Genomic DNA, 8,132 nt, shown 5'->3' on the forward strand with positions numbered 1-8,132 from the left:
GTGTATATATATATATATATATATATATATATATATTTATATATATATGATGACAGTCCTCTTTCAGACTACCAAATCTACTCAGAAGGCTTTGGTTGACCCAGGGCTATAGTGGAAGACACTTGCCCAAGGTTCTGCATGGTGGGACTGAAACAGACCACATGGTTGGAAAGCAAGCTTCTCAATTACACAGACATGCCTGAATATTTATAAACAAAAGTTGAAATATTTGAAATATTCCATTTATATCTTGAGTCTCTTTCCTCCTCTGGAGCAGCCCACGTCGAAACACTGCATTGTGGTTGTTTGTTTCTTTTAAAATGGTAAATTATGTGCCCAACATCCCAGTAATTAAAAAGAAAGTGCAATACATACACACATGCACAGAATGTGGGAGAAATGGAAGGGGAGAGAGAGGGAAAGAGAGAAGGAACTTCAATAATAAATAGATTTTAAATTGCAATGTATCTTTGCATACATAACACATACATTTGCAGTGAACGGAGTAGCATCTCCTCTGAATAAGAAGTACATGCAAATTTCTGAAGCATTTTACACATATGTCTACAATGCATAGATCCAAAATATGCATACATACACACACATGCATGCATACAACTATATACATACATACAAATATATATATATATATATATATATATATATACATACATGATGCACACAAATGAAAAATATATAAAAAAATTTTCACACAAGTAAATTTTACTCAAAAACTCGTTCTCCCTTGGCACAAGATTCTATAAATTATAGAACAGCAGCCTAGCTGACTGAGGTGAGACTTTTCTCTATAACTTAATTAGAGCCTTAAGTTAAATTGAAGTAAAATTAAGAAAAGAAAAAGAAAGAGCAATTGTTTCTCAAGATAAGGTATTTTGGATAAGTGGTAACAATTTGTGACTTTTCAAAAGATTTTGACTGAGGCAAAAATTGATTTTGAATGGCTAATTTTCAAATACATATGAATCCTTAATTGTGTATACGTAGTTCATCTTTAAAATAGCTTTCATGCTGTACGAATTAGCATAAAAAGTATATTTGTATTATATTTTTCTTTTTTGAAGTGTAAGCTATTATAGAATAGATAATTCATTGCATGCTTTTCATGCCAGCTTTTTATTATATCATCACCATCCTCCTCCTCTTCCTCTTCCTCCTCCTCTTCCTCCTCCTCTTCCTCCTCTTCCTCTTCCTCTTCCTCCTCCTCCTCTTCCTCCTCCTCGTCCTCGTCATCATCATCCATCGTCACCATCATCATCACATCTACTTTTAAATGATTGCATGGATGAGGCAACAGTTCATAGAGACACAAATTTTTTACTGTTAAAAACTCTTCCAGTTACCAACCCCAACTTGTTTCAAAAGTGAGTAATAATCTCCTGTTCTATCAAATAACATATAAACCATGGACATACTTTCATGAAAGACTGTAAGCAGACTTTATCATCAATGAAGCCATGGTTCACAAACCAATGAACAAGAATAGAATTCACATTCACTCACACAAAAATGCACTTAAACAATCATGTACAAACACACACACACACACAGACGTCTTTCGGTTTTTCTGTCTACCAGATTCATTCCCAAATCATTGGTTGGCTTGTGGCTGCAGTAGAAGACACTTGTCCAAAGTGCTATGCAGTGAAACTAAACTCAAAACCATTTGGTTGTGAAGCAAACTTCTTAACCACATATATCTACAAAATGCAAATTGTAATTTCAAAAATAAATTGTGTTGTATGTCAGTATATTTGTGTGCATGCTCACCATTTTTCTTTTCACATAAAATTCCTATATAATTGTAATTTACACACACTGAAATACATTTGTAGAAATTTCCATTTAAAAATACCCATTTTTCTGAAATTCATGCAAAAAACAAAGTCGGTAGGACACATTTGTGTATGTATGCCCATTGTTTTAGTATAAGTATTACTAAGATTACATTGCTGTTATATATCTACAAATCAGCTTGCTTCACTTCACTGTCATTTTGTATGTAACAATATTTAATTATAGAACTGCATGTTATATATAAACAAGGAATATACTTCTTTCATTTGGTCTACTCTTTTACCACATAAAAACATACATATGTACATATATGTGTATATATATATATATGTGTGTGTGTGTATATATACATATATAAAACTTTTTAATTGTTCCTGTCATTTGACTGCAGCCATGCTGGGGCACCACCTTGATGAAGTTTAGTTGAATTAATTGGCTCCAGTACATATCTTTATTAAGCCTCATATTTATTCTATCAGTTTCTTTTGCTGAACCCCTCAGTCACAGGACACAAACACACAAACACTGGTTGTCAAGTGATGGAAGACACACACATGCACACAATGAGCTTCTTTCAGTTTCCATCTACCAAATCCACCCAGAGGGCTTTGGTTAGCTTGAGGCTATAATACAAGACACTTGCTCAAGGTACCATGCAGTAGTGCTGAACCTGGAATCATGTAGTCATGATGCACACTTCTTGCCATACAGCCATACCATTTGATAATTTTAAGGCAATATAATGTTCTTGGATATTTATCAACTATTTATAGTAACTTGAGGTGATACTCTCTTGTTAGATTGTGAATAACAGAGAGTAGAATTGCGGCCATACAGATTACTTATATGTATTGTATGCTATGTACTGCAAGACTCAGTTATTTTGTGCTTTGAGAATAATGTATTTGCTTCTTGAGACTGTTAAATTGAAAAATATCATTCACTGTACTTTTTACTTTTATTGTATGTATATTGTCATTGTTATCATTTAGGTGGCAAGCTGGCAGAATCGTTAGTATGCCGGGTGAAATGTTTAGTGGTATTTTGTCTGTCCTTATGTTCTGAGTTCAAGCTCAACTTCTGAGTTCAAAGGTCGGCGTACCAGTCTAGCACTGGTGTCAATGTAATCGACTATACTGCTCCCCCAAGATTTCAGGCCTTGTGCCTTTAGTAGAAAGGACTATCATCCTCTGTATTTTCATGGTAGCATGGGTTTATGGGCATGAATTTGGCATAATCTCATTTATCTGGATTCTGCAATGTGTTGTCTGTGAGGCTAAACATTCTGTTATCTAACTTCACCACTCCTTCCCCTGTCTTGCTTAGTTCACTTGCCACACCTTACTTTTCCTCAAGAGTTTCCATACCTTTTGCATTCAGCAGTTATTATCTTTTTGCCTTTACATGTTCATGTCGACACAGCCACATCTCTTGTAAATATCAGTTCATATCTTTCATGTTACTCACTATTTCAGTTTCTTTGCACTTCTACAAACAGTGCCCATGCAGCATCACATTTCAGGCATAAGCTTCATGTAATGTACCCTTTTCATGAAACAGAAACCTTAGGTTGTTAATATTTCTATCTATTATTATCTATTTATATCATATTCAATTATGAACATAAGAAGACATTTATACATATATAGTTGAATTAAATCAAGCATGTTGTCACACATGGAAATAAACTTTTGTTTTGTGTATTATTGTAGTTCATTATTTACGTTATTTACATATTGATGGATATTTATCATCATCTTGTCTGTTGTTAACACATTTCGGCCGATATACCCTCCAGCCTTCATCAGGTGTCTTGGGGAAATTTCGAACCTGGGTACTCATTCCTAAGGTATTTTTCCATGTTATTGTTGTTATTATTATTATTATTATTATTCAGGTCACCGCCTGGAATCAAACTTTGTATTTTGGGGTTAGTAGCCCACACTCTTAACCACTATGCTGTATGACCATGGGCAATTATGGAGTGAATTTTAGGGCTTATAAATCTAATATTTTCCTATCCTTCCTTAATACCAGTTCCCATATGCTATTCATATCTGCACTTAGTCTGCTTAGGAGGTTGTTGTGTCCTAGCATATGTGCTGCTTCTTTTAATTTTCATATTTTCCAGTGGTGTTCTCTGTCTATTATTTTAGCTTCATCCCACAGTTCAATTCCAGGCAGTGATCTGAATAATAATAATAATAATAATAATAATAATAACAACATTGAAAAATACCTTAGAAATGAGAACCCAGGTTCAAAATTTCCCTAAGGCATCTGATGAAGGCTGGAGGATATATCAGCCAAAACATTAACAACAAACAAGATGATGACAAATATCCATCAAATATAAATAATGTAAATAATGTACATATCTCCCCATCTCTTAAATATAGAACTGTATTATTGTAGTTGTATTACATTCTGATCTTCAGTCTTCAAAACAATCCTCTTGTTTTGCTGAGGTTTTCGATTACCACTCTTGACATTGCTGTCATAATTTTCAAAATACAGCAATAGATATAGAATGTCAGAAATCATTGTTGAAAGAAAATTATCAATGGATAGTCTATGCTTATATGTATGATTGAGGTTCACTTAGAGCAGGGATAGGAAGCATTTTATAGTACCAAAGGCAAATTGAAAGTTCATAAGAACTTGTACTGAGAAAAATCAATAACCTTTAATTTTACAAATTCATAGGTATATAACATATTAATTTACTGTTATTCTTTTTTTCCATATGAGTTTTTAGAATCCTTCTCCAGTTTCAATTTCAATTGTGAGCAAGAGAGTCCTCATTCCTGACCTTAGAAGGCTAAAAGTATCAGATAATTGTGATTTAAGATTAGAAATGGGAAGAATAAATACTTATCTTCAAACTGTAAAATATTCGTCTCCCAGTTTATTCATGCTTTTATTATGAATTATTTTATAGGTTCAAACATGGTTGTATGGTTGGGATGTTTAGCATTGTCTCATCTTTCTGGATTCTGCAATGTATTGTCTGTGAGGTTAAACATTCTCTTATCTAACTTCTCCATTTCTTCTCCTGTCTTGCTTAATTTATTTCCTAACCATGTTCTTTCATATTCATTTCCACTTCGGGGTACCTTGGGTTAAAGTCTTTTACAATAATCCTGAATCAACTAAAGCCTTGAGGGTAGATTTGGTAGATACTGAAAGAAGCCTATCATGTGTATTTGTGTGTGTGTGTGTGTGTGTGTGTATACGCATGTATGTGAGTGTGTTTTCATGTCACCTTATCTTGAAATCATGTTGGTTATAAACAAATGTTACTATCACACAAGCAGTGTCATTTGTTTGCAGTCTTTCATGAAACTGTCATTGCACTGTTCATGTTTGATGTTCTGGTGGGCATTGGGTACAGCAGTAAACATTACCTTACTTGGAAATAGCTGAGGGTTAGTAATAGATGGGGCATCCATGGTAGAAAATCTGGCTGAACACGTTTTTTCTCACCTGATTCATGTAGACATGCAATAGCAGTTGTTAAAACAATTATGATGACAATGACAAGTTAGGTTACTGGAATAGGCAAAGAGGTAGATTATCCTACTAAATACCTAACAGCATTTAGTTTCTCCATTTTTGATTTTTTTTAGTTCAAATTCTGCTTAGCAGACTTTGCTTTCCATTGTTCCACATTTTGATGAAAATAATTATCTTCCATGAACTGTGGTTGATGTTTATCAACTATACTCCATCTTTATAAATATATGACCTGTATTGATGAGAAAAATAATTTATCATAAACAATATCACTTTGACAAAGATAATGTTTTTAAGTTTGCTTGCACCACATTCTGAGTTTTAATGTTTATTTATTGCTTCTAGACCTATCTTTGTTTACATTTAGCCTTCCTAGGATAAGATCCAAGTGCATTTCTACTGAAATATTAGGATGACATGCATTAGTGGTGAAAACTATATCAATTATATCAACATGCTTGTATATATATATATATATATATATATATATATATATATATATACTCTTATGAATATTTACATAAATGCATTCATGCTGCCAGTCAAAATCCAGAGTGGCAGTTAACAAAATTCTTTCCCTAGCAGACAAGAAAATTCTCTAGGAACTTCTTGTTATTCTTGAATAATGCAACAAATTAAAACTTTTATTGAGATCTCTCATCTTACAGACCCATAGGCTTTGATTAAATGCAGAAATAGTATGCATTATTATGTATTCATAGAAAATAATGAAATACCACCAGATTTAAATATCTGCCCTAATTAAATGAATAAATTAATTAATTGATTGCTTTATCAATTAATTAATCAGCCAGCATTTTGAACTACATTAAAAAAAAAAGAATTTTAATAGTTTTCCATTCTCACCTTAATTAGGGTCATTGTGACATGTAGTCAGGTTCTATTCTCTGAATTCATTTCCCCTCCTTGAGAAAATTTGATTTCAACATTGTAAACTGCCCTTCTAATTATCAATTTTCAGTCAATTTGTCTTACTAACATCAAATTATCCTGTCCCTTGGTAACTGCTTTGCTCTCAGATTAAGCATATTAGCAGTAGAAGGTGTTTATTGATTCCCTGCAATCCTTTGTTCCCAAACACTGTATTTCCATCTCATCCATTCTCCCCACTTTCATATTTGATAGTACTTAATATGTTTATCATTTAAGATTCAATCTCTGCATTGTAAATTTCATAACTACTCAGCAACTTTCTGTTAGTATTTCACAGTGTTGTTATTACACTTATTCTGTGGTCAGTACCTAGCAGCACTTTTCTTTATTTTTGAGGAAGTGGCTTGATAATCTCACTGTAAACTATAAAATTATTCGTCATATTCTTGTCTGTTTGATAGGGCTTAACTAAATTACCCTTTCCCTTTTCTTACTTGATCTGCAAACTGATAATTGGACCAAAGTGAGAGCTTGTACACAATTGCTCAACTTATTAGGAATAGCAGCAAAAATCATGTCATTTTTGATGTGTGAGCATCCAGTGGTTTAATCAACTGAACAACTTGTTTATTGAACTAGCATGCAAAGTGGCTGTGTTCCACAAAAGGATCTGCCCTAAATATAATTCTCAGGTAAAATGAGCATGATACAAGTGTGATAGGGCTGAACTTCTGAATTACAAATGCAGTCCATCTAATGGGATTCTGTATAATTTCTTCCTTACACAAATTCACTCACAAGACTTTCGTCAAGCTGGGGATTATGGTAAATGCCCTTGCTCTATATACAACACCCTGGGAACAAACTCAAGATCTCATGGTTGTATCCACAAATTGTATAATCATTATTCACATTGTTTTATTGTCCACTTTTTCATGCTTGCATTGGTCAGACAGAGTTTATTGAGGCAGATTTCATATGGCTGGATGCCTTTCCTCTCACCTGGTCTCATTTGCTTCCAAGCAGAGTAATGTTTCCTCAATTCCAAACATGTTTTCACAAAATAATGGAAAAAAAAATGACACTGCTTCTTTGAAAGAGACACTCGTCTCAAGACAAGGAGACACAATCATACACACACATGCATACATACGTACATACATACATACATACATACATACATACATACATATATATTCACACAGTTGAATACATAAGTGCAAAACAAGGTGGAAAAAATAGTACCAAAGGTATTTATCACAACTGACTGACAAAAGGGGATGTGAAACTCTGAGTAACAGTTCTGTGATAATGTTGTAGCTTTAATAAAAGTGCATGTATGTATATATATATATATATATATATATATGTACAAGGTGTGTTCAAAAAGTATCCAACTTTAATTTTTCCTGCCAAAACTAATGCTACACAGGCAAAATTCTTTGAATGGGAGGTGACGCCACCCTTCCTGTGCATGCATCAAAATTTTCACCCCAGTAGACTGTATCATCACTGCAGACAAGATATGGCTTCATGGTCTCTGCTCAATGCATTCAGTCATGTTGTGTGAAAACAAAAATCTGATGAATGCACACCACATGTCCATACTCTAGGCATAACAGCCAGGAACTGATGTAGCATACCATTGCAAAAATTTTCATACTTGCACAGGAAGAGTGGGGAAAAAAGTAAAGCCAAATACTTTTTTAACACACCTCATATATCTATGTATCACACACACATACACACATGTGGCTAGGAAGCAGACTTCTCAACCATAGTGCCATGCCTGCACCTAACCATTCCTATATATATATATATATATATATATACATACAAAAAGACAAGCTGACTGGCAACTAGCATAATTAATGCAGCAGTTCATTCACTCCCTTGGCCAAAGATGT

This window comes from Octopus bimaculoides, chromosome 5 (assembly GCF_001194135.2).
Source record: "Octopus bimaculoides isolate UCB-OBI-ISO-001 chromosome 5, ASM119413v2, whole genome shotgun sequence".
Classification (NCBI taxonomy): Eukaryota; Metazoa; Mollusca; class Cephalopoda; order Octopoda; family Octopodidae; genus Octopus; species Octopus bimaculoides.